This window comes from Meles meles, chromosome 17, assembly GCF_922984935.1.
Source record: "Meles meles chromosome 17, mMelMel3.1 paternal haplotype, whole genome shotgun sequence".
NCBI classification, from domain to species: domain Eukaryota; kingdom Metazoa; phylum Chordata; class Mammalia; order Carnivora; family Mustelidae; genus Meles; species Meles meles.
In genome coordinates this window covers 54,290,924-54,317,736 of record NC_060082.1, presented here as the reverse complement: position 1 = coordinate 54,317,736, position 26,813 = coordinate 54,290,924, and the positions used below count along the sequence as shown (strand labels likewise).

General features: G+C 46.2%; 1 protein-coding gene and 1 long non-coding RNA gene across 3 annotated transcripts in view; one reads left to right on the top strand and one right to left on the bottom strand.

Annotated features, from left to right (window-relative positions):
* Nucleotides 1-19,800, bottom strand: part of PTPN14 (protein tyrosine phosphatase non-receptor type 14) — a 177,373-nt gene extending 157,573 nt beyond the window's left edge. The window contains exon 1 of the mRNA XM_045982491.1: nucleotides 19,270-19,800. The gene's annotated coding sequence lies outside the window, so the exon portion shown is untranslated. The remainder of the gene's footprint in view (nucleotides 1-19,269) is intronic.
* LOC123927721 lies at nucleotides 18,854-25,351 on the top strand. 2 transcript variants are annotated; one of them, XR_006815520.1, is made up of 3 exons: nucleotides 18,854-18,978; nucleotides 24,018-24,128; nucleotides 24,952-25,351. It is a non-coding gene; the product is annotated as an uncharacterized LOC123927721 (long non-coding RNA). The 2 variants fall into 2 exon arrangements; XR_006815519.1 differs by lacking the exon at nucleotides 18,854-18,978 and adding an exon at nucleotides 19,893-20,108.
* Nucleotides 25,352-26,813: the final 1,462 nt, after the last annotated feature.

Sequence of the window (26,813 nt, the reverse complement as noted above, 5' to 3'; positions counted from 1 at the left end):
AGATGCACTAACCAAACACAACAGTCAAGGAGAAAAAGCTAAAAGGTAGATGGGAAAAGCAATTAAGCAGAGCTTGCAACTTTCAAACCAAATGCTATCTAGCGGTTTTTAAAGTTTTCTCTCTTCATAACTTTCTCCTTCTAGAAAAGCCATACAAACGACATTTAAAAAATCAATCAAGTACACATAAAGATGAATGGTTACAATATTGGATATGCTAACACTGATAAGCGCTTCTCCCTAAAGCTCAAGAACTTAATTTACTGAACACCTACTGAGGACAGATAGTGGAATGAAACACTAATATCCAGTCAATAATATGCTAGTAATACTTAATATTAATCCATAAAATAACGCAATGACTAAATATGAACCACATAAATTATAAACTCTGGTAGCAGACTGGGCAATTCTTAGATGATTTTGCCAACAAAAAATATAAAGATGTGTACATTATTTTCTGTGATGCATTCATCTTTCTCCTGGGAATTCAACCCAAAGGAATAGTGCAGAAGATGAAAGAAGATGCTACATGACAAAGATGTTAATAGATTTTATAATAACCAAAGCCCTCTAAATACTCCAGATAAGTAATAGACAATTGCTAATATAACATAGTATTAATTCAGTGAGTTAACTATACATCTGTTAAATTTATATAGAGAGAAAGACTACGCAGAAACAAGAAAAGTATACATAAAGACACGTGGAGGAAAAGGGCAGAATAAGAAGTATTCTCGATACATTATTCTATTTGAATATTATTCTATACATACACCATGATTATAGGAATATCGTTAACAGAAAGTTAAGAAAGAATATACAACACAGCGGTTATGCTTAAGTGGTAGGATAATTAGTGTCAAGATCCTTGAGACAGTTTTAAAAACCAAAGTACAGGTGTTTCCAAAAAATGGGCTTTAGTCTGATACCCGCAGGCATAAAAGTCAAGAACTATGGGTGCTAACCCATATGGCATGGCTAGACACCTCATCACAAGCAAAGCATGCGTTTGTGAGACCAAGGTCCTCAAAATAGCAAAGAGATGATGATGGGTCACTCACAAGACGGCTATGCAAAAAATGCACTTGTACTTGATGACTGAGCACACAAGCCAATCAGAGTTCACTGCCTACACCTTCCCTGGGGATCCACGCAAGGAGAAATGAGGGAAAGTACCTTGCTTTTTGCCACTGCCCTCCTTACGTACAAACACCCTCAAACAACTCACAGATACCAGCAAATGTACGCTAATTACTATATGGTAAACAACAGATCATAAGAAGGACAAATGTGTCCCAGGTCTAAAAAAGCTGGGGGGGTGCTCTGAACATTCAGTACTGGTTAAAGACTGAGTCAGATGGATGCAGGTGGGTTAAAACTGGCTGGCAGTCAGAGGCCTTCTTAGGTAAAGACAACCTTTTGGCTGACAGTAACCCACCAGGTTAAGCAACGAGTCTTAGTCCATTGGGGTAGACACAACACCACACCACACGCTGGGGAGTGTATAAATAATATGAATATATGGCTCACAGATCTGGTGGCTGGAAGTCTGAGATCAGGGTACCAGCATGGTCTGGTGGAGGTCCTCTTCCAGATCACAAACTTCTTGCTGTATCCTCAAAGGGCAGAAGGTACCAGGGAGTTCTATGAGGTCTCTTTCATAAGAGCACTAATGTCATTCATGAGAGCCTCACCCTCATGACCTAATCACCTCCCAAAAGCCACATAGGAATTGAGGGTCGGGGGGGGCAGGAAGGACATATTTGGCCCATAGTGCCCTGTAAGTGGATTCCACTGGTAGGCCACATTCAGGCTTGGAGAAAAGTAAAATGGAGGAGGAGGAAGAAAGTACTTGGGGGTGGGCAGGGTAACACTAACTGATTTGGGGCAACACTGTACAGGGTCCCATGGGTGGGTGTGGGGGGGACCATCAAACCAGACCTAAAAGCCATATATATATATATATTTTACACCCTTAGCCTCAACTCTCCCGAACACAGAATTCAGTGAAAGTAGAACACAGAGTAGGTACAAGCGCTTCTTTTGTTTTTAAAACTATAAGCAGCTTAAGAAAACACCTATCATGGAGCCCTGGGTGGCTCAGTCAGTGAAGCGTCTGCCTTCGGCTCAGGTCATGATCCCAGGGTCCTGCTCAGCAGGGAGTCTGCTTCTCCCTCTTACTCTGCCCCTCCTGCCCACACAGGCTCCTATGTGGCTCTCGCAGAAATAAACAAAATCTTTAAAAAAAAAAATTTACCATGGACATGACAACCTTCAAGAAGAGCTCAGTAACCCTTTCATAAATGTCATAAAGAACAAGTAGCCCTTTCATAAATTCAATCTAGATATATAATGATTCAGTACGAACCAGCATCCTGCTTGCACTGATCTGTTTCTGTAATTACCTGGTTCCTTCTATATTAACATAAATTCTCACTTACTTTGAGCCTCAGAATCCAGTTTTCCCAAACAATTTGCCTATTACAAAATCAAAACTTCATAAACCAACGGGTTCTCATCTTCCAAAGAAATTTGCCAAGAATTCCCAGAAGACTTAGACAGAAGGCCCTTCAACTGAAATAAGAAATCATTTCAGGAACAAAACCCCAAAGACTTAGACGGCAAATCTATTCAAAATCCTGTGTCTTCAGCACTCGCCTGAGTCTTAATATTCACACTATTAACATCCTAAACGCTTGTGTACTTTTAACAGTCTGCAGCCAGCAACGAGTACCGTCAGTTAAACTCTGCTCCACACACGGATGTCTGGTTCACACATCATCTTGCTTCTCCCACACTTGGACTTGCTTGCCACTGAGCTGTAATATTTCTTACAAGCTTTACCAGGCTGTGTCTAAAAACAGAGAATGGGTTCCTTAGTTCAGAGGATTTTTGACATTCCTCTGCTAAATGAGGTGGGAGGCGTGTGCACTCCAGGGGTAGTTGCAAAACCCAGTTATCATTCCCAAATCCCAGCCCCACTTCCATCCCAACACTCTCTCTCTGTGTCTGTGGACTCAGGCCTGAGCCGCCTAAGGCTTTCTCTTATCTGCCCTGCAAGTCTTCTTGTGTTTGCTGTGAGATCTCGGAGCCTCACGTGAAGAAACATAACCAAAGATTTTATGAGAAGGTCTACACACCAGTATTTCTAAGCAGAAGGCAAAGGCAAGTGTACCCAGCAGGCAACATGACACTTGTACGCCAAGTGAGAGGATACAGTTGGTAATAAAAAGTTTTAGTTTACAGTTTGAGGGGGAAAACTGTAGGAAGGGCTGGTTCTTGGGTTTCAATTGGTATTTCTTCTATATAAACCATACGGTAACAGGGGAATCTGGAAACCACGGAAATGAAAACTATCCAATGTTAGGCAACAAGATAATAAATAAATCCTCTCTCCTAAGACTTTAAAACATGAAACAAAATTCAGTAATTCAAGTAGGTTCAGCCATTTCCCCAGTTCCACGGTAAATACTACTACGACTTGATTCCAAGTTAGAAAACCTCAAATCAATTGTTTTCTTTTTACTTTTGTCACGATTTTAACATAAGGATAAAGATGTATTTAAGATAGCGTCTACCCAGAAAAACAGGAGACCAAGGAAACAAAGAGAGCATGAAAATGAGCACTTTTTTTTTTTTTAATAATGGCTTTCAGAACCCGGGAGAGAAAATTATAGATTGTTTTATTGTTTCCTCCAACGAAATAGATGAATAGCATTTGTTCTTAAAGGTTTTAAAATACCACCATCAGTAATTGCAAAAACCAAACCGTACACAATGATGAAACCAAAGAAATGAAAACTTCAAAGCCCAGCACGAGCAGAACATAAGGAAAGTTGTGTACTTCAATATTCCTGATGGCACTATACACTGATAGTCTTTCTAGAGAGCAATCTGGCCGCATGTAACAAGATCCACAAGCAATTCATGCTCTCTGACTCAGAGAGCCTACTTTGGAAACTACATCCCAAGAAAATAATCTCCAAGTAAATAAATGTAATTTGTGCAGCAATGTTGTAACAATGCGATTTACGACTGTTAAAACCGGAAACAATCCAAATACCAAACCATAACGGAACAGTTAAGTCAATGATGGCATAAAAGACGGGATGATTTATCCCAACCCTTTGCTTCCTTTCGGTAATGGACCCCTCCACGTCCCAGTGACGTGACGAGCAGCCCCCTGGGATGACTGTAGGTCCTTGACCCATTGGGTGTTGGGCTTGCCATGTGATAATACACTTTGGCAAACTGGGTATGAGGGGACAATATATCTGCCACCTCCATGGGGTGGCTCTAAATGGGACCGCATGCTTCTCACCATATTCCTGCGCTTAGCCGTGAGAACAGCGTGTCCCAGCTGGGGGCTGTCCTTTAGCCTGGGTTTCTAAGTGAGAAGACAGTGGAGCGGCACCACGCCCAGTCAAGCCACCAAGAGCAGCTCTCACATAACGTGGACAAGGAACAAATGTTTGCTGCTTTAAGCCATTAAGAGGTTGGAACCCTTTTTGTGACAGTAGCAAGAACTAGGAAAATCCAAGAGTCATCAAAATGTGGCAAGTTCTAGGAAAACATATTTGAAAAAAAGCTTGTTAAAAAGTAGAAGACAAGAGAGATGCCTGGGTGGCTCAGTTGGTTAAGTGGCTGCCTTCAGCTCAGGTCATGATCCCAGCGTCCTGGGATCAAGTCCCACATCGGGCTCCCTGCTCTGCAGGGAGCCTGCTTCTCCCTCTGCCACTCTGTCTGCCTGTGCACTCTCTCTCTCTCTCTGACAAATAAACAAATAAAATCTTAAAAAAAAAAAAAAGTAGAAGACAAGAATAAGAAGCAGCTACTGAGGCCATCTAAACAAAATAAGGCAGGCCAACAAGTACCAGAAATTCATGTAGAATGATGTAATAGTTTGTAATTATTTCTTATCAATGAAGCATGTACATATATGTATCTTTAATTCTCGTTTAAATACTACCCTTATGTAAACATATTTTCAGTAATTCCATATATATCATATTTATAACAGCAATAATTCCAACATGCTTTTTCCTGCATTAAATGATGTAAGGATTAGTGAACACTCATGCCAAAGTGAACCCAGTTTAAGGGTTATTATTCAGACTTTGAATGTATCAATTTAGGGCTCATCAAATCCTTTTGTCAGACTATAACAAAAGGAACTGTAAGAAAAGAAAAACCACACAGACAAAAAGCAAGACTTATTTGCTGGGATAATCTATACCCTAGGCATCAAACATGGTACAAAAACAAAAGAAAACAAAACAAAAAAAAAAAAACGAAGCAAGATCTAAAAGAGTATCAGAATCTGAAAATAAAGTTGTGTTACCTTTCTGAGTCTTCAGGAGCTAGGTTTGAAATTCCATTTGTATGATTCAAGCATCACCAAAAATGTTCATCATGACAAGCAATCTCAGACATTTATCTTAAAATAAATTCAACAAAAATAAGCTATTAATGTGAAACCCTCACTATCATCTTCCATGGGATAGCTAGAAATGTAACTATGTATTTTCAGTAGTAAAAAATAATAAAGGTAATTACAGTATATCAATTACCTATAGATATACTAAATATCAATTATTAACAGTAAGTATGAAAAAGCATATATATATATATATATATGTGAAGGAGTACATAAAACTACAACTATAAAAATATATCTACTTAGGACCAAAGACTAGAAAAATATGAAAAAAATTTTTGAATAGCTGGAAATAAACTTGTGGGTAGACTTCTACCACGTTTTTGAAATCATAGTTATTTTGAGGGGAGAGACAGTCAATGCTTGTGTTTACAAAACCTGTACTTGCTATGAAATACATTACTGATGCTCAGTTAAAAGAGAATCTTAAGTGAGCTTTAAGTATTGGGTTGTTGTTAGTTTTTTGTTTTTTTTCTTTTGTTTTGTTTTGTTTTTTGAGAGAGAGAGCAGGCAGGGGCAGAGGTGTCCACAGACAGAGAATCTCCAGCAGGCTCCACACCCGTGCACAGCCTGACACGGGGCTCCATCTCAAGACCCTGAGATCATCACCTGAGCAGAAATCAAGAGTTGGACACTCAACCGACTGAGCCACCCCGGCGCCCCTAAACTTTCTAAAATCAATTTCTGATCAATATCCTCCTGACGAAGGCAATCTTGGACTAGTAAATGAAATATATTCTATCAGGCGTAATCTCATCATTTCTTGCTAACTTGGGGCCATTCTCAGAAACACCAATGGTTGTACTATAACCCCCAATAGAGAGGACGTTGGCCAGTGCCCGGAAGGAGAATACACCCCCACCCCCCACTCCCCACTCCCGCCATAGATGCTCAATAAATAAAACACTGCTCTGGCTCCCTTCTAGGTAATGTTTTCTCCTTCTGCCTTTGGGAGGCAGTGATGCAGAGTGGTTACAAGCATGTGCTCTGGATTCATGCCCAGAGTCGACACTCAGCTCATCATTTACCAGTATTTGCATGCCAATGGTGTTACCCAGTAAACGAGTATTTACTAGTTGTAGGATCTTGTGCCTTAGACTTTCTAAGCCCTGGTTTTCTCATCTACAAAATAAGTCTGTACTTACTTCAGAGTTGTTGTAAGGATCAAAACGATAATCCACTTAAAGTGCTTGACAAAGTACTTGCACACCCTAAGTAGTCAATAAATGCCAGCTAATATCAGTCTCTGTCTGGTGGTCATCTGAGGCGTCATGCTGGCTTCTCACCACTGCCAATAGCTAATGCTAATAATTCTTGTCTCTGTGCACTGGTCCCCAACGCCGGAGGCGTCACTCCGAACCAGGGCTCCCATCGTAACAGTGATGCCCCGAAGAAATGTAATGTGGACCACAAAAGCCAGCCATATAGGTAACTTTTCATTTTCTAGTGGTCACGTTAGAAAGCAAAATAGAAGAAATTAATTTTAATAATAGATTTTATTCAACTCGATATATCCAAAACATTATTTCAACATGTAATCAATTTAAAGATATTACTTTTTTTTTTTTTTACAGTCTTCTTTTTTTTGTACTAAGTCTGCAAAGTCAGATCCGTATTTGATATCTACAGCACGTCTGAATGCAGATGGGGCACATTTCAAATGGCACATGGTCATAGGTGGCCAGAAGCTCCATCATTAGTTGCTTGTTACTTTGAAGGTTATGACCACAGAAAGACATCCTCCCCCCTTCAAAAATATCAAAAGTCATTTATTAAAGAAACCGATGGATGGATGAAAAGAAAGAAAGGAGGAGGAAGGGATGAAGCATAGACGCGGGACAACCGACACAGACGCAGACCTCTGGGCCTCATGTCGTCCCCGCATTGAGCACTTGAGCTGTGGGGTCAGCGGGAATGGGTTCAAATCCCACTTCCTCCACTGACGAGCTGCAAAAAGACTTTTCATCAATAACCTCTTCAACTCTCTTATTTCCCGGGGATAAGCTATGGATAAAAATAACCTCTCTTTCATAAGATCATTATGAGTTTAAAGGTTGTACAGGGAAAGGAGTTTCCATACATAAAGCTCTGCTTTGTGAAACGTCAGAGACGAGGGTAGGAAACATTGATGGAGGGGATGCAGAGCAAATTAGCTTGAGGTAATAAAGGGGCACAGTGGAAGGAAAGTGGTTCATGTTATAGTCACAATGCCTGTCTCAAAAATGCCTGGTTACACAAAACAACTTAAACAGTGGCAGCTATTAATAAAATAATTGCAGTGAAATTTCTAAAGCCCTCAATGGTTTGATACCTCGTTAGCCTGCCTGCTTTCTTCTTGGCAGTACCCTAAGCAAGGGGGAGGAGGAGAGGGCGGCTGATCGCCAAAATTTGGAGAACCATGGTTTTTTACAAGTGCCCATATTAACCACAGCTTCTGGCCTCAAGGAGATGGGACCACTGAATGTGCCTAAATCTTTCTTTGAAGAATGAGGTTCCTGCAGGGCCACAAACATAATCTGAATATTACTCTTCACTGTATAAATACATAAAATTAGAGGAAATGTTTCCTATTCCTAAAACTTTTCCTGAAAGTTAGTTTTGTGAAGGTTCCTGATATTTGATTTTAAACTTGCTCTTATTTTTTGAATATATTATTTTACTAATATTTTATTTATTTATTTATTTATTTGCGAGCACCCGAGCAAGAGAGATAGAGAGAGAGCACCAGCAAGGGGAGAGGGCAGAGGGGAAGCAGACTCCCTGCTGAGCAGGGAGTCCAACATGGAGCTCACTGGATCCCAGGACCACGGCACCACGACCACAAGGCAGACGTTAAACCAACTGAGCCACCCAGGTGCCCTTTAAACTGCTCTTATGTGCTCCCCACCCCTCCAAGAAAAATCCAATTAATAAAAAAAAAAAAAAAAAAAGTGAGTCTAGTCTGCAAATGAAGGTTTTTAATATTTACCCATTTTAATACTCCAAGTCGCTATACTCTCTAATTTGTGTGGGGTTTCTTAAGGACAACAAACATGATGCCTCTATTCCAGGGACTTTCTAAACCAAAATTTTTCTAGAAAGTAGTCCATTTAATACCAGTGTCCCTTGAGATGACATGTGTCCCATAAAACCAAATTTAAAAAACAGGTCCTACTGAAATGAATTCAGCTTGACACACTTCTGTTTACTGCAAGACTTCGTGGAGTCTTTAAAACACGCATGTGCACAGATTTCAAACTGCTATGCTCAGCCATTATTCCCATTTTACCAGTCTACAAATGAGAAAAATAATAATATGAACCTCACATGATAGGAAGAGAGTCTAATTATCCCAGGAAAACAGATATTCTTTACAGATCTTTGCTCTGAGTTTCTGGCCTGATGTGCTGTGCACTGGGTATTTCTCTCTTTTATCATCCCTGATAAATATCAATCTTGAATACATATATAGTAATTAACCCATCAGAAGCCCCAAATGCAGACAATTTATTATAAAGGGAGGGAGAAAGAAGGGAAGAGAAAGGACCGGCGGGTGAAGAAGGGAGGAGGGGGGAAATTCCTTTGAATGACTTAGTGTAAACATCACTTCATATTCTCAGCTAAGCTAAAATGCCTAAACGCTTTCATCAGGATGAAGGCACACGAAATACACACTTGTACCTAACCTAGCCCTTGGAAAATAAGCCTCATTTTCAAAACAACCAAACAGCTGCTCAGCAGAAGCACAGCACAATTCATCCTTTCCAGCCTTTATTTTTAGCTGCCTCTTCAGCAAAACAATAATTTTCTAAAGAATATCATTAAAATCTGTAGGTATCATCTCATTATTTTCCAGTTTTAATTCGTTTCATATCAGTCACACATTTTTCCCTGCTAAAGTCCCATCATTACACCGTATTCCATGAAAAATACCTCGCCTTTGAATAAAAGAATTTATAAATTTAAAAATGCACAGATTCTAAAATAGGCCAATCTACCCAGAATGTTAGGGTCACTCACGGATTTAAACACGAGTCTCAAAGTCAGACCCATTTTTCAAATGATACTTTGGAGACTTGTGCAGGTCTAAAAAACAAGCAAACAAACAAACGTGTACCTTTATCACCAAAAGCACGTTTTACAAAATGTATAATGAAAAAGAATATGCTTAATAGATCACAGGATTTCATGGGCAGAAGTGAATGCTAATTGCCTGCCGGAGTCTTTAATGAAACCTAATTGCTGGCTGGAGCTGTCACCGCTGACCCTGGTAACAGCCCAGTACACGTTCATAAACCTAATACAGCATAATCCTCCTTCATTAGGGTTATTATAGCTCCGCAGTGGGGCACGTCTGCCACAGAAATAAACCGCTGCCTCTTCTCTAAATGGACGTGTCCCTTCTCCATCCTGGAGCAAGGAAGTGTTGATGGCAACAAGTGGGACCACTTCACAGCCCAGCTCGCCTTCCAAAAGCTCGCCCCATGCCCCCTGCGACACCACTGAGGAAACCACCACCAGGGTCCACAGTGACGCAGGAGGGGCGGCGGGGGACGCTAACACACGGGAACAAACCCAAGGGAGCAAACCATCACCCACCACCAGCAGGCAAATGGGAAAAGCGGAAGAAATGATTTCTTGTTGAAACAACTGGGCTTGAGTTAGGAAATCCATGTGTAAATCCATTCTGTTTACAGCCTGCGTTCCAGATATCGAGCCCAAGAGATATTCCCTTCAATTTGCCTTGAAGGGCTTTTTTTCGGGCGGGGTGGCGAGGGTGGGGCAAGGACAGGCATACCTTCCATTAAACTCGCGAATCTTACCTCTCGTGTTCAACAGTTCCGCCAACCTGTTACTCTGCGGCGGGTGCCAGGACCCCAAAGATAAATAAATCACAAAACACACCCAAGAACAGCTCACCACTTCGGGGAGGCGGAGGGACAGGTGAGTGGAACACGGTGTGAGGCATATCCGCAAAGAAGGGGTGAAGGAGGGCGGGAAGGCAGACAAGTGACAATGAACTCTCTCAAGGGACACAAGGACAGGTCAGACGAAACATCCACAAAGACCTAAAAATCATGCCAGATGTTAAAAAACAGAGGCAGAGAGGATTATGGGGCCAGGTGTGAGAAAAGAATGTAAGGGAAAAGTAACGGTAACAGCGGGAGTCAGCACCCAAGATCTCGACTGTGGGACAGGCTTGCAGAAGGGTGACGGGGAGCCCAGAGAGGCAGAGGCTACTAGTCAGGCTAGGTGGGAACAAGTGTACAAGTCTTGATTGTTCCACTAGGGAGTCTGCGTTTAAACTTGGGCAAGTTTGTGTGTGTTTTTTATATTAGGTATTTCATTTTATTTTTTTAAAGATTTTATTTATTTACCTGACAGAGATCACAAGTAGGCAGAGAGGCAGGCAGAGAGAGAGAGAAGGGGAAGCAGGCTCCCTGCTGAGCAGAGAGCCCGATGCGGGGCTCGATCCCAGGACCCTGGGATCATGACCTGAGCCAAAAGCAGAGGCTTTAACCCACTGAGCCACCCAGGTGCCCCTATTTTATTTTTTAAAGATCTTATTTATTTGTTCAAGAGAGAGAACACAAGTGGGAGAGAGGGGCAGAGGGAGAGGGAGAAGCAGGCTCCCCACTGAGCAGGGAGCCCAATGTGGGACTGGATCCCAGGGCCCTGAGATCATGACCTGAGCCGAAGGCAGAGGCTTTAACCCACTGAGCCACCCAGGTACCCCTAAATGAGGTATTTTAGGCTATAGGAGAATATAGTAAATGTACATGTTTCTACCACCCAGCTTGGGAAAAAAAGGCAATAAAACCACATCACGTCTCAGCCCTCAGCTCTCCCTTCCCCCACCCACCCCCTGCATTTGGTATTTATCCTTCTGTCATGTGCTTATAGTTTTCCTACAGACAGAGGCATCTCTCAACAATATACAGTGGCAGGACAGACCTCAAGCAGGAAAGAGAAAATATCAGACGTGTTTAAAACAGGACTCCGTACGTGGGGGGCAGACTGGCCTCCAGACAGGCAGCAGTGGAACAGGTGACCAAAGGTGTCGAGGGCACTGTCGTCACTGAAGGACCGTCTGATGAAGAGAGCAGGGGCAGCCTCGGCCTCGGAGGGCGCTCCTGGGGCAAGGAGGAGGCAGACCTGAATGAACCATCCCAGGTGACCAGCAACAGAAGAGAAGCGACAGTCTGCACGGAGCCCGAGGCAGGATGTGGACAGAAGTGGGGCGGGTGGCAGGCCCCGGCAGACACCAGTGAAGGCAATGAGGGCCGGTAAGGGCCAGAAGCCAAGGGGCAGAAGGACCCCATCAGGGAGTGACACCAGGGAAGGCTGCCCAGAGCAACGGGATTTAAGGTGGGTCTCGAGGGACTGTTTCGAAGGCAAGGCTGAGTGGGAGGATTCCTGGACAGGGGAACAGCCTAACCAGAGGTGGAAAAAATTATTGGGCCTGTTCAGGAAACAGCTGCAGCTTGGCAGAACCCTGGGGCACATAAATCTGAAGAAATCAGAGGGCCATTTGGGGGATTATTTGCAGAGAACCTTAAATATCAAGATGAAGTATGTATAGAGTGTACACGTAATTCATAATAAATTCACTTTCATGACCGTGAAATCTGCCATAATCCCTTTTACTTGGGAACTAAAATAATGGCAACAGCCAATCTTGTGATTTGGGGGGATAACATCAGTGATATCTTTACAGCGTGTTATTGTCCTATATGCAGAACAGGCTGTCTTGGTTAAGGGCAGGTTGACCAATTGGCTGGGACATAGTGTCACAGAGCGTCTTTCTCTCACTTTAAAAACTAGTAACCCGGGGGTGCCTGGGTGGCTCAGCCGGTTAAGTCTCTGCCTTCCGCTCAGGTCATGATCTCAGGGTCCTGAGATGAAGCCCCCCCAACAGGCTCCCCGCTCAGCGGAGAGTCTGCTTTCCCTCTCCCTCTGCTACTCTCCCTGCTTGTGCATGCTCTCTCTCTCAAAAAAATAAATAAATAAAATCTTAAAAAAAAAAAGTAACCCAGAGGTTGAATAATGAGTAATTCTGCCTCTTCCTCTTTAATATAAGGTACAAAATCCATAGAAAGAGGGGCGCCTGAGTGGCTCAGTGGGTTAAAGCCTCTGCCTTCGGCTCAGGTCATGATCCCAGGGTCCTGGGATCGAGCCCCACATCGGGCTCTCTGCTCTTCAGGGAGCCTGCTTCCTCCTCTCTCTCTGCCTGCCTCTCTGCCTAGTTGTGATTTCTTTCTGTCAAATAAATAAAATATTAAAAAAAATCCATAGAAAGAAGGTTAAGGATATTCTGATCAATGTATCTAACCCTGCAAAAACTACTTTGTTTTATGCCTTGTCTTCCAAACGTTCCTCCTTCTTAATCCTTCTGTGATAGGTAACACACCCTTAATCTGCAAGGTTCCCTAGCTCTGAAAAATGAGGGTAAAAAATTATCACATTTTTTAAAGTTTCCAAGTAAAGCAAAATAACATTAAGAAAAGAGCATCGGTGACTTCAGAAAACAGCTTAGGGATGTGATCTCGCTCCTTAAGCGAACAACTAAGAGGTGTATAATACGTAGCACTGATACCTGTTTAATTTTTAAAATCACAGTCACGATCATGATGGAATTTTCCCAGAGCAATAAACCTATTAGAGACTAAGTAATAAAAACTCCAGTCCATTCTCTGAAAAATAGAAATAGTAATTGTACCTACTTCATAGGGTCATTGAGAAATTTGACAGAAGCATTTCAAGTGCTATGAACACTGGGGCAGAGTCAGCGGCGACACATATAACCATGGGTACTGACATCCAACATCCGTACAGGGTGGGAATTCTCATTCTGAACCAAGCAGATGTGACTACTGGTGGAGAGGCTTTTAATGTAGTAGAGGAGACAGAGAGATAAACACAGAATAAGATGAGACACGGCTCACTAACATGTACCCGCAAAGTGCTTTGGGACTATAAAAGCAGGAATGCCTAACTGCTGGTGGGAAGGAATGTCAGGGAAGGTGGAGCTTCGGCTGAATGCGCAGGGGCTGAGCAGGTAGCCAAGGGGGGAGGTCAGTCTGGGTGGGAGTAGAACAAAGCAGAGAACTCACCGCCGCCAAGTGTCAGGGCACTAGCATGGAGAGAAGGAGCAGCAGGTAATGGGAAAGGAGACGGGGCAAAGAAGCTTTATCATGCAGGTAGTAAGCATCAAAAGAATTTAAATAGTATTAAAAACTGTTTTAAAAAAAAAACAGAGAGGAAAGAGTAGATGAGGAATATATGATAGGCAGGCTCGGAGGCTCTTGAACAATCCACAGGGCAGTGAGGACGGAGAGAAGGGAGCAAACCAAAGAGACGGTAGAGGGTCTAGAGACTGGCAGGCTTCCTGGTCGGTGTCTGCAGGTCGAAGCTGAGGGGTGCTCAGAGTGACCTGTTGAGAACCCCAAGTGCCTGGCCTAGGCAGCTAACTCAACAGACGGCAGGGTCACGGGCTCAGACAGGAAATATGGAAGCAGCTCACTTTGTGGCAAGAAATTAGGGAGCTCGGTTTGAGATGAAATTTAGGGACCCAGACAGACAGAAATACCAGATACATCAAACTGTTTGGAACCAAGAGGAGGGGTCTGGATAGGCGACGATAACTGAGAAAATCCACTGAAATGGAAATGCGGTTCATGCTCTCACAGGCCTGGCGAGGGCTGCACTCAGGAACAGAATCATTCAAGCCAGTGTAGTAAAAGCCTTAAGTGGTGACCACAGGAGCCTGAGGACAGAGGCGGGTGGACCCCTGAGCTCTGTGATTCTCAAAATGCAGCTAGTTGGTCAAGAACAAGGACCATTAGCCTCACCTGGGAGCCCCTTAGAAAGGCCAATTCCCAAACCCCACCCCAAGCCTACCGACTCGGAAGCTGGAGTGGGCATGGAGAATAGCACCCTGTGTATCACCAAGCCCTCTAGGTGATTCTGGTGCCCAAGAGAGTTTCAGATCCGCTGCCTTAGCTACTGCCCCCATTATGAAGGCAAGGAGTATGGAAAAAAAAAAAAAAAAGAATCCCAGGAAATGGATTTCCAAAGACCTGAGGACATTAAGCGTAAGTAGAGGGTAGGTAAAGGATAAAGCATTGGGAACTTTTGCTAATTTTCAGCACGGAGGGGGTTTTCCCTGTGAGCTAAAAATCCGTAAGGCAAATTAGATCGAGTCAGTGGGCCACGCAGCAGAGCTTCCTAATTTAGGAATGTGGTTCACTACTGAAATTTCCAATATCACAAATGCGAAGAAGATGTTCTGCTCGTCAGAGGACAGCACACCACCAGGCAACCTCTTTCTCATTTTCTCAGCAGACATGTCCCAACATCAAGCATTTATGGGGATGGCAGCCTAGGGTTACGGGATCTCTGGATAAGCGACAGGCCGCTGGGTCCAGCGAAAAGACCAGCCTCAGGACGAAAGCCTTGAACCAAGCCTTATTTAGTCCCCTCCGGAACTAAGCTAAACCACCCGCATATCAAACTTTATACACGAAATTGATCTAAGAATGGACACAATAGGTTTTTTTTTTTTCCAGTAGCAAGGACCACGAAACAAGTCTAACAAAAGCTTGATGGGAGAGCAGAACAAAACCAAGCCAAGCAATACAGAACCAACAAGCAAGAGAAAAAGGAAACTAAAACAATGTTAACTGCCATTTATAGTTCAACTAAGACGTATAACCAGCCACAGCCCACGAGGAGTCACTATTACCCTTTATCCCCAGCTACTCTCAGTCCTCATCTACAAGCATTGCCTCATATCCTCCCATTCAGAATTATAAATAATTCAGAGATTACTTTCATAATCAGTGTGCACATAATATTCGGCAAAGGCATAGCTGGTCTGGGGTACACAGGCTTCCTCTCCCTCCTCCTAGTGCAAAAATCGCGGCCAGATCTGCATTTTTCCTAGGCTTTCTCCCCCTGACCTCTCTAAAGGGTACCCCCTCTCATGACCTCCTGGCCTGTCTGCAATCCACACTGGGGATTCTCGACTGTAAGAACCCATTCTGCTTCATCTTACAGACTACCAGCGTGCTCTGCTGACAGTTTTTCCAAGCTGTTCCTTTCTTCTAACAATCCCTCCTGTTGAGAGGTTGATATGAAGATCAATGAGTTAATGTTTGTCAAATACTTTAGGCTTCTCAGATGAAAGGCAACATTAAAGTTCAAGAGACCCCAGGCTGGTATTACACCAGAAGTGTTGCAGTTGACTCTCTATTTGGGCTTCAAAGAAGGAAAGAAATCAAGGCTGCACAGAAGATCGGCCAGCTTCTGCATCCAGGCTAAAAGCAGGCAGGGAGGCAGGAAGGGAAGCAGGCTCCCTGCCGAGCAGACAACCCAATGCGGGGCTAGATCCCAGGATCCCAAGACCATGACCTGAGCCGAAGGCAGAGGCTTTAACCCACTGAGCCACCCAGCCACCCCCAAAGGATCCTTTTCTCTGCCCTTCTCTGAGTGGCTTTTCCTCCCCCAGAGCTTCCCTACCATCTAAGCATGCAATTCTCAATCTCGTCCTATAGAGGGGCCACATGAAAACTGCCAGCCAACACGTTTGCTTGGAGCCAACAGACCAAAAAAAAAAAAAAAAAAAAGGTCAAAGACAAAGCTTTATGTGTATGTTGGCATGCATGTGAATTCAGGCTGCTGGAAAAAAAAATGACCCGCACAAAGAGCACATTCACGGCCACATATAACTCCTCCAACACATAAATAGCCATTCTTGGCCCAACCCCTACTCCGTGCAAGGCACCCTGTTAGGAGGGTAAGGCAGAGCGTTACAGTGACTTCTCCGCAGACAGCCTGGCAAGTTAGATGCTCCTGGGTCCCACCTCGCAGACGAAAGAACTGAGACTTTCCAACGGCCTGCAAAGTCTGTCCAACATTACCCAGCGAACAAGCGGAGCTGGAATTCAAACCCAGCTACGTTTCGAGCTCCTGAAGCTGGGTCCGCTGCTCCAGCACAATGCTAGACCGGAAAAGCTGCAGAACCTCCACGGGGCTCAGACAGGGCAGGGTAAATTCAGTCCATAAGGGGAGATCACAAAGCTCTGTTCCAAACATTTGTTTTCATCTCCTCTTTACCAAAACTTGTTTTCCCTCGTTCTTTCTGAATGGGCCCATGCAGTAGTGATTTAATTGGCTAATTAAGCATTTCATCTTATCGCTTTCCCTGGCCTTATCTCTAACAAAGGGCACAGCACAGCGCTGAGGCTTAGAATGAGTTCAAATTCCCCATGACCCTTGGTGACAAAATAAAGAAGTTCAAATGCAGCATAGCAGATGAAAAAAAAAACAAGCATATGGAACCCAGGTGGGCTACACCTCACAATCAAAGGGTTTATGTTTTCTTCCCTAGAGTGAAAAAACAGAAGCGCTTAATAAGGAGGGAGGGCACTGGGGGGCGGGGGGGATCCTCATAATTCTTGACCCCTGGCCCATCCATTCAGGACAAATATGAATTCTCCAAAAAATTCTGATTTTTCTCTGAATTCTTTAGGTTCTTCCATATTAAAATAATCTAACTGTTCTCTTTCCATGACAGCTGTCCGGCCCACACAGTCTGCACAAACCTGAGGAACTAAAGTGTGAATAATAACGGTCTTCAAGTCAATGACGGAAGCTGGGCAAGCAGGGGGATTAGCAAGAACGAGCTTCCCTTCAGCCTCTCAAGCAAGGCCCACACCTCCAATAAAACTCGTGTCAAGGGGCTGTTCTTGAGATAAGGGAAGGTGTTTGTGGAGGGGCTTAGATAAACACCCCAAATTGTACTCTTTCTGTTCCGATGTGCTGGCCTGAGGCTCACCGAAGCTGGACCTCAGCCAGGACCCAGCCGCTGTGACTACTACAACTCCACTTCAGCCCAGTGAAGAGGCACCCTTGAAAGGCCACCACCACCCCCCACCCCCCCACCCCCGTTCGGGAAGCTTCCGCGTGATAAGGAGCCTTTCTAGCCAGGATCCGCTGGGTCCTGGACCATCAGCCTACAAGGACCCGCTAGAAGAGCTTCTCTTACTGTCAAGTTTCAGAGGAAGGAAAAGTAATCCTGACAACCTACAAAAGCAGTAACGACGATTAAACGTAGAGAAAATGATAACAAACCCACTGACCCGGCTGTGGAATTGTTCTGCCCATCGTGGCCACCCACTTAAACAGACAAGCTGCGCAGCTCCCAGTCACTAAGGCTGTCCTTTCCACGGCACCAGCTTTTAACCCCATCGCCAAAAGAGAAGCGACTTTGATGCAAGGTTCCCAACAGTTGCAGCATTATCACCCACTGCTCTCAAGTGCCTCTTTAAAAGGGAATCAAGAGTCATTCGAACGAAAACAGGCATGGGCCAATTAGTGCCAATTAAAATTTAGACGGTCATACAACTGCTGCTTAACGAAACAGCATCAGGCATGGAGGTGTGTCCAAAGAGACCTGTGCTCCTCTGGAAACACCTGGTTCCCATAAGTGGGCAATATGCTTCTAGTTTAATATCTGATATCTAGCTATCATACCCCAGATAGCTGGGTCAAACAGCTAGCTTTCTGAGCTTTTTTTTTTTTTTTTTAATGACTCTCATTTTGCACCAGGTGCTTCTTGTACCTGGAATGCACTCTCCTAATCACTCCTGCAGGTAAGTACTCCCTTAACCCTATAAACCTAGGGCACACCTTACCCCTCCTCTCCCCAATCCAAGCCTTCCCGGCTTCTCCCAGCACTTTTCCCTCACTAGGCTGTAATTCCTGATCAGCCTGTGGGTTTCCTCCGGGAGGCTACAGTTAAAGATTGTTTAAGTAGCTTTGTATCCTGTTTTCCCAGTACAGAGTAGAAGCTCAATACCAGGTTTGTTGAATGAATGGGTGAACCAATCCAGTTTAAGAAATTAACACAGTGGTGGAAACCCTGTAACCGTATATGCCGCGAGCAGTCTAGAGATTCCTCACCCTCACAAAGAGGCTGCAACAGCCAGTTCCTGGACAGACTGAAGCGCAAACCCCACCATCTCCTTGAACCGGAGGTGGGTTGGGGGCGACAGGAGCTGAAGGAAGGGGAAGGCAATGCTAGGTAGGGGCACGCTACCTCCCTATTCCCTCAAAAAGGCATAAAACCCACTTAACAAGTATCCAAAACCCAGACTTAAGGGTCACGCCAGGGAGAAAGGAAAGGCTTATTAACAACACCCTCAGAACTTGCTAATACTCAGAACTTTGAAAGTTTGAAGTGGAGATCCGTTCTGAAATTATGTTGCCACAGATCTTCCCAATGAGCCAGCCCGACCACCCAAGGAGGGCCAAGAAGGCCAGGAGTTTGGTGGCATGGCTGGGGCCTAGTGGGAGGGCATTAAAACTTCCCTCCTTCCCAAGATCCTGCCCGCCCCCCCCTCCAGGAGGCAGTGGGAAGAGGGGTGTCGGGGAGCAGCGTTCCTCTCCCGGGGGAGCAACGGCAACGTCGTCCTCCTCTCCTCGTCTGCCCTCGCCGCTTGGGTATCTCCAGCTGCCCTTTCCAGGCCCTCGCGCGGTTCCCAAAGAGCAGGAGGGTACGGAGGAGGGTACGGACGAGGGGGCGAGGGGGTGAGTTTCACCGCCACCTCTTCGGACAGCGCTCACCTTCCGCCGTCACTGCCCAGACAGGACGTGCGCCTCACGTCGGGCAGCTCCTACCCGGACCGAGAACGCCTGTGGCCCGGCCACCTCGCGCGCCCGCTGCTCTGCCAGCGTCCCGGGCCGCCGATCGCAAGCTGGCGCTGCCAGCGTTGGCCCCAGTCCTCGGCCGGGCGCCCGGAGCGCCGAGGCGGCCCCCCACCTCCGGCCGGACTCCCCCCGCTTACCTGCTTACATGGCCCCGTCAGTGCCCTGCAGTCCCGCGCGGAAAGGCTGTCCTCCGCGGCGGCGCCCCAATTCCCTAAGGAATTGATTCCAGTGGCTGGCGGAGGAGGGGCGGAGGGAAGGAGCCGGAGGAGGCGAAAGGGGAGGGAGGTTTCCGCCGCGATCCCGGCGCACCGACAAGGAGAAAAGGAGAACCACCTAAGCACGGGGTTGTCCCGCAGGAGGGGGGCCGGGGCCGGGGGGCCCGGGAGGATGGGTGCGGTGGGAGGGGAGGGGCCGCCCGCGGCCGCTGGGTGTCTGCGGCTCCCGGAGGACCGGAGCCGGGAGGGCCGGCGGCGGAGCGAGGAGGAGCGCGGCAACCTGCCCCCGGACTGCGCCCGCTCGCTCGGGGGAGAAAAAGTTGGGCAGAACTTTCCGGGGCCGCGAGAGGGCCGGGCGGCAGGAAATGCGAGCGGCCGGGAGAGGAGGGAGGAAGGGGCCGTGCGATGGGAGGGGACGGAGCAGGCGCCGGCGGCCGCGGCTCCCCCACCCCCCGGGCCGGGCGGCGGCGCGGGGGGCCGGAGGCGGAGGGAGCGCGGGGCGCGCGGCCGGGGGCGGGGAGGAATGCGCCCGGGAGGCGCGCGGCCGGACGGCGAGCCGGCGGGCCCGGGGCTGGGAGCGGGGGGGCGTCCGCGCGGGGGAGCGCCGAAACTCGGAGCCCGAGCTCCCGGGCTGGAGGCGCGCCGGCCTTGGGGACGTCACAGCGCTGGAATCCGCGGAATGCCGGGCGGCAGGAGCTCCCTGTGCAGGCCCGGGAGAAGTCGCGCACTTTTGGTGCGGCGGCTTTGGGAAATGCTTAAAGGTGAGGGCTGAGGAGGGAGGACGGGTGAAACTCCCTGGAGTCAGAGACGTGGGAGTGGAGAGGGAAAAGCGACCACAGCCGGCACGACCGAGCGCCGCTGCCGGCGGGGGCAGGGACGGGGGCGGGAAGGAAAAATCCCACTTCGACCTTCGAAAACCGCAGGGGCGGGGCAGAGGCCGCAACCCGCCCGCTCCGGCCGGGAGCAAGGACTGTGCGTCTCGTTTGGGGGAAACCTTCCCAGCCGGACGTCCCAAAGCAGCCACTGCACGGAGGGGAGACAGCTCAGGAGAAAGGTGGCCTCCCCGACTCCCCGAGCAGGCAGTCCTAGGGTTGTCCCTCCGGGACACCAGGAGTCTCTGCGTCCTGCATCTGGAGTGTTAACTCCCCCCGACCTCTCCCCCAGCGCCCGCGATCGCAAAAGCAGTTTCTGTGTGCTGGGAGCTGGAAGAGGTCGTTTCCCCGGTTCTTTCCGTGCCACAGCCTCGCCCCACCCTGCCCGGGTGGGCACTGGGAGGGAACTTCCTTAGCACTTCGGAGGTGGAGTTCGCGCGACGCCGCGGCTTGAGGGAAAAACCACCCGGCCTGGCGAACCAGGACCTGCCCTGCCCGGCCCGTGACCGAAGGGATGACTGAGGAGTATCCCAGCGCCTGAAAGCCTTGGCTTCTCGAGCTGCAAAATCATTTCCCTGGTATTTTCTATCTCTTCGTGGGCCTTCGCGTTGCCAAAAACAGGTCTTAGGGGTCTGTTATCTAGCCGAGACTCACAACCCAGTTCTTTAAACCGTTCTTGGGTTGAAAAAGGGCCTTGAAGTCGTTGTCACAGGAGATGTCCCAAAAGACTTCAGTGTCCCACCACTCGTGCAAAAACCCGGATCTCTTGCGGAAGAGAACTGGAACCAAGAAACAAAACCTGTTGTGCCCATCATGTACCAGTTGGTGGTGACTGACTTCTCCAACGGAGTATCTGCCAACCTCCAGAACAATAAAGAAGTCCAGAAGACCCCACAGGGATGGAAGGAAAAGGCTGTAGAGAATTCAACATCAGTTTCTCAAACTTGCAAGGATATATAGCTGGGTAGCTTCAGTATGGACTTGCTGGATTTCCAGAGAAAGTCGAGGAACGCTTTGCTCTGCGCGGGGAAGCATGGAAAGCACTTTTTATGTGCACCTGTATTATTATCCCATTTCCTAGATGAGAAAAGTGAGGACTGAAGAAATCACCCATCTTACCAAGGGCCCCACAGCTTGTGAAATATGGTAAATAGACCCCAGTCTGGCCCCAAAATGCAAACTCTTAAATTCTTCAAAATTTGATCAAAATAGGATGAAAATTATAAATGAGGGAATACCTGCAGGCTCTCAAAGGAACACAGACGGGAGGCCTCTTGGAGCCTACGAGGAAAAGATGTGGCCTTTGTGTATTGTCGCTCTGCGATGCCTAACTCTGAGCACAGCTTGCAGAGACAGTTGGGGTGTTTGAAGAGCACAGGTTGCATGTAGACATACGATTCTGGTTCTGCCTCTGACCAGCCACGTGACCCTGAACAAGCCACTTCACCCCTAGGCCTAAGTTTATTTTTTAAGTGGAGTGCGACATGGAGGTCAGAGTTTGGTTGAATTACTTCATCTCTGAGGTCTTTCCCGGGTCTGAACTTGAATGAATGTCTACTCCTCCAGGCCAATGGCATGCGTATGGAGGAAGCTCCGTGATAAAGCCAGGATGTCTTGGGGAGAGGACTGTTTTCACGCTGCCTTCGGAATCAAAATGAATGTTGGGAATGTTGCTGAGTGTTCCACAACCAAAACAAAACGCACAGACACACATACTAATATTTAGCACTGTCTGTGGCCTCAATTTAAATAATTTTACTTCTAGATTTAAAAAAAAACGCATACATTATCAATTTAAAAGCCTGTATGAAATACATCTGACCAGCCACTTTTCTCTGTCTTTAGATCACAGAAGAGCAATACTACAAGTTGCATATTTTTTTATTTTATTTATTTATTTATTTATTTTTTAGATTTTATTTATTTATTTGACAGACAGATTACAAGTAGAGAGGCAGGTAGAGAGAGAGGAGGAAGAAGGCTCCCTGCTGAGCAGAGAGCCCGATGCGGGGCTCGATCCCAGGACCCTGGGATCATGACCTGAGCCAAAGGCAGAGGCTTTAACCCACTGAGCCACCCAGGCGCCCCGACAAATTTTTTATTTTTTTAAAGATTTTATTTATTTATTTATTTGACAGAGAGATCACAAGTAGGCAGAGAGGCAGGCAGAGAGAGGGGGAAGCAGGCTCCCTGCTGAGCAGAGAGCCTGATGCGGAACTCCATCCCAAGACCCAGAGATCATGACCTGAGCGGAAGGCTGAGGCTTAAACTACTGAGCCACCCAGGTGCCCCAACAAGTTATTTTTTTTTTTTAAAGATTTTATTTATTTGACAGAGAGAGATCATAAGTAGGCAGAGAGGCAGGCAGAGAGAGTGAGAGGGAAGCAGGCTCCCTGCCGAGCAGAGAGCCCAACGCGGGACTCGATCCCAGGACCCTGAGATCATGACCTGAGCCGAAGGCAGCGGCTTAAACCACTGAGCCACCCAGGCGCCCACAAGTTATATTTTTTAAATAGGATGTCTAATGTGACGTGAAGAAAGCCCTTCATTCTCTAAATAAATATGTAAAAGCTAGTCACAAGCTACTTTCAAAAACATTGAAAAAGAAAATTCCTAAGTCTACATCACACTCATCTCCTTCATATGCGTCAGAGGGTACAGGATGGTTGATGGCGAGCGCCCCAAACACATCACTGCAGATTGACTTTAAAACTCTGTAGTTTTAGGAACTTGTCAATATTAGGTTGCCTCCAAAATACTTCAACTTTTTCTAAGCCTGATTCAAACTACAAATACAGGCAGAATCTCGTGGGCCTTCAGGATTCCTCCCCCTTCAATATATTCCTCATACTAATTTATCAATTTTATACCTTCAGAAACACTGAAATCACTTGAAAGCAAAACAAAACAAGTTCACCAATCAAAGCAAACCAGAAACTGGGCAGGCTCTTTTAGGAAACGTCTTAGGGATATTCTAACAAATGTTAAAATCATGTATATTATTTGTGTATTTGCTTTTATCCTTACTCTAATTCCAATTCCTAACAGAATATTCGGAAGCTTACAATAATACTAGGAATGAATAATAGGGAGCTTTTAAAAAATATGCATGCTCTCTGTATCCCCTGCTCCCCATATCTTACCTTATGCCCTGAGTCTAGGGTGGAGGCTTCGGCTGGTGTCTGTATATGTGTATCCGTCATTTTTTAGACAGTATTTTATGGAGGCATAACTCACATTCAGTCAAAAGCACAGTCTTAGGTGTATACACTGCTTGATGATTTTTCCCAAATACATCCATAGGACCGTCACCCAGTTCAAGACACAGAAAATGTCCACCAGCACCAAAATTTCCCTCCTGTGACTTTTCAGTCAGTATCAGCTTCTACCAGGCTAACTTCTACCACCAAAGCGTAGTTGAGTAGGTTTGCTAGTTCTCAAACTTCATATAAATGGAATTACAGTGTGTTGTGTGTGTACACATAGCACTGTTTGCTTATCCATTCTTCTATTAATGTACTGGGCAGGTATATTTTGAAAACATTTCCCAAGTGATTCCGTTATACTGGCCCCGTCTAGCTCAGAACCACTGACTTAACAGCAAAAATGTAATAAAAGAAGCCTAGCTTACTGACACAAAGACACATTAAGCAGCAGAGAAGGAAAGAAAGAGAACACTTTGGGGGAACCAAATTTAAGAATGCTTTAATTGTAGTATACATTCATAGCTCCTTGCTAATGGAAACAAATCAGTGAGTTGTGATATGAGCTTCTGGTGATCTAGTGATTTTTTTCCAGCCACCCGATTCTGCAGAGCTGTCGCGTGCAGCGTCCTTCCTCGAACGAGAAGAGTCTGGAGCGTGAACGTGTGAAAGGCACCCTCGGGCGTGGTCGGCTGTGGTGACCGTGGTATTACGAGTTCTTCCTTTAGAAAGAGTTTCACGGGGGACGCCTGGGTGGCTCAGTTGGTTGGGCGGCTGCCTTCGGCTCAGGTCATGATCCTAGTGTCCTGGGATCGAGTCCCGCGTCGGGCTCCTTGCTCGGCAGGGAGCCTGCTTCACCCTCTGCCTCTGCCTGCCATTCTGTCTGCCTGTGCTCTCTCTCTCTCTCTCTAATAAATAAATAAAATCTTAAAAAAAAAAAAAGAATTTCATGGGACCTGCCTTAGAAAAAAATCATTTCTGACGCAGAAGACTGAGCCCTTCTTCCCTCATGGTGCATCTTTGAGGCTTTTACTTTGGGGGAGAGAAGGGACCACATCCCAGCCTTTCACCAGGTCGACCAAACCAGTAAGTCACATTCTTCTCAAATGTTGAGGAAAGAATGAGGGACTTCTTTGGAAGTACCGACCAGACGGAAGTAGAGATGTTTGTTTGTTCAGATTTGCTCTCGAGGCTCTTTTTGGAGGCCCTCCATGCCTGCCCCCCTTTCATGTCACACACTGTCTCCTATTCGTCATCTGTCCTGATGTCTTGCGCTTGCATTCCTGTCATGCCCTCCTCTCTGGCCACTGACCCCTCTGGTCATTCCCTCTCCATTTTACTTCTCTTTCCTTGCCCCACTTCTCAGCAGAAGGCTCTCTCCCCAAGGACCTGAGTACTTCCTGACCTGAGCCGAAGAAGAAAGGGCCCCCATTCCCATGCCTGTCAACCTAAGCCACGAGTGAATTATTTCCTTGTTACTTCCTTCTGGAAAGAATGTCAAACATTTTTATGTCGTATTTTTTTTTCAGGCTGGGAGGAGAGAGATGAATACGTCCTTCCGAGACGCTGTGCCAGCTCCTTTGGTAACTACAGCTGACCACACGGGCAGTGATCTCAGCTCTCTGGACGTGAGGCAGATGCGCTCTCGGCAGATCCTAGTTTTTGCAATGAAAACGCACAAGATTCAGCCAGTCGGTTTCCCTTTAAAAAGTCTATACAACAACAGCGTCTATTCGTCAAGTACATTCTAGCAAGAGTTATTCGCGTGCGTAATTGGTACCTACAGCAAGATCTAAGAGAAAGAAAACCTGGGCAGTATTAAGGACCTTGCCAGTTTCAATGTATTTGTTATCCTTCTCTACTCCTCTCACCTGGGGTTGCAGACACCTTTGAATCCTGTTTTAGAGGTACAAGCTTCCTGATCACGTTCATTTGGCTCAGCTTGCTGACTTTCCACACCTCCCCCAGGCCCAATATTGCCTTCCAGCTTTTCCAGGCTTGATAGGAAACACCCGGTTTATCTTCCTACACACGGGCATATGCACGGACGCGTCAAATCCCCGCCTGCCTCCTCTGTGTGGCACGCGGCTAACGAAAAGCTTACCCAAGCCTTATTGCTTCAGATCGTGTTATCTGGAAAAGGAGGCTTTTACCTCCTCTGTAATCTCTTCTAGGAGCGCTTCCTCATTGCGATTTAAACAATTTAAAACTTTATTAATAGAATAGAGTCGTTTAAAATAGAAAACATTTTTCATAGTCATTTGCATAGGGTTGTTAATCTTAAAAACATTCTGTAAGGTTGAGTGCAGCAGGTCGAGTAGGCAGATCAACTGTCTTACTAGAAGTTCCTTTGGTTTAAGAACAAAACCCCACTTCAGATTGTTCAAGCAAAAAGGGAGTATATTGGCAGGATGCTGGAACACGCCATGGAATCCATAAGAAAGAAGGGTGGGACCAGAGAACCATGAAGGTACTCCTCTTTTCTCCCCTTGTCCGGGGGTACTATCCTCTGCTTTTGCCCATAACCAGGCTTCATAGCTATGTGATCCTAGGCAAATAACTCCCCCCTGAATTTCCTCAGAAAGGGGAGTGATGTTAAAAGGCGAAACGATGAACATACCTGGTTCGTAGAGTTGTAGTCATGATTAAAGCAGTCAACGTGTGAAAAATTCTTAGAACAGTACAGTACCTGATACACACTGAGCTCTCAGAGGTAACCTATCAATATTATCATCAACCTCATTCTGTCTCTGCAGGCTGGTTTTCTCTCCTTCAGCAGGGACTAGATCACAAATCCAAATTCTCAAGAGAAAGAACATGGCTCGAGTTGTCAACCCAGGGTCTTGGAGAAGGAACAGGCTGCTGTGGCCAGACCCAGCACTTTGTGTGGGAAGGACAGTTCCCAGAAAGGAGAGAACGGCTGGAAGAGGGGGAACCCACAATGGGGAAACCACACCAAGAAGGGAAGGGAGAAATTTTTTACCAAACCGAAGTCTTAGGAATCCCTCTGTTCATTCTGTAACTATCTACACCATCTATGTGAAGGGCCAAATATGGCTCCTCATGTGTAGAGAAGAAAGTGACCTGCTCGGGAGGGAAATGACCTAGGGTAGAAGGTAAGGGAACCAATATCCATTGAGCACTTGCTAGGCGGTAGGTAGGAGGCTAGGTCCCGTTTCATATAATCAGAAGTAATCCTTGTGACAATGTTCAGTTGTTAAAAACTGAATTATGTTCCTCCAGAATTCATGTTGAAGTCCTAACCCCCAATATCACATTTGCAAGTAAGACCTTTATGGAGATAGTTAAGGTTAAATGAGGTCATAGGGGTAAGACCCTAATCCAATAGGACCAGTACCCTCCTAACAGGAGGGAGAGACACAGAGCTCCT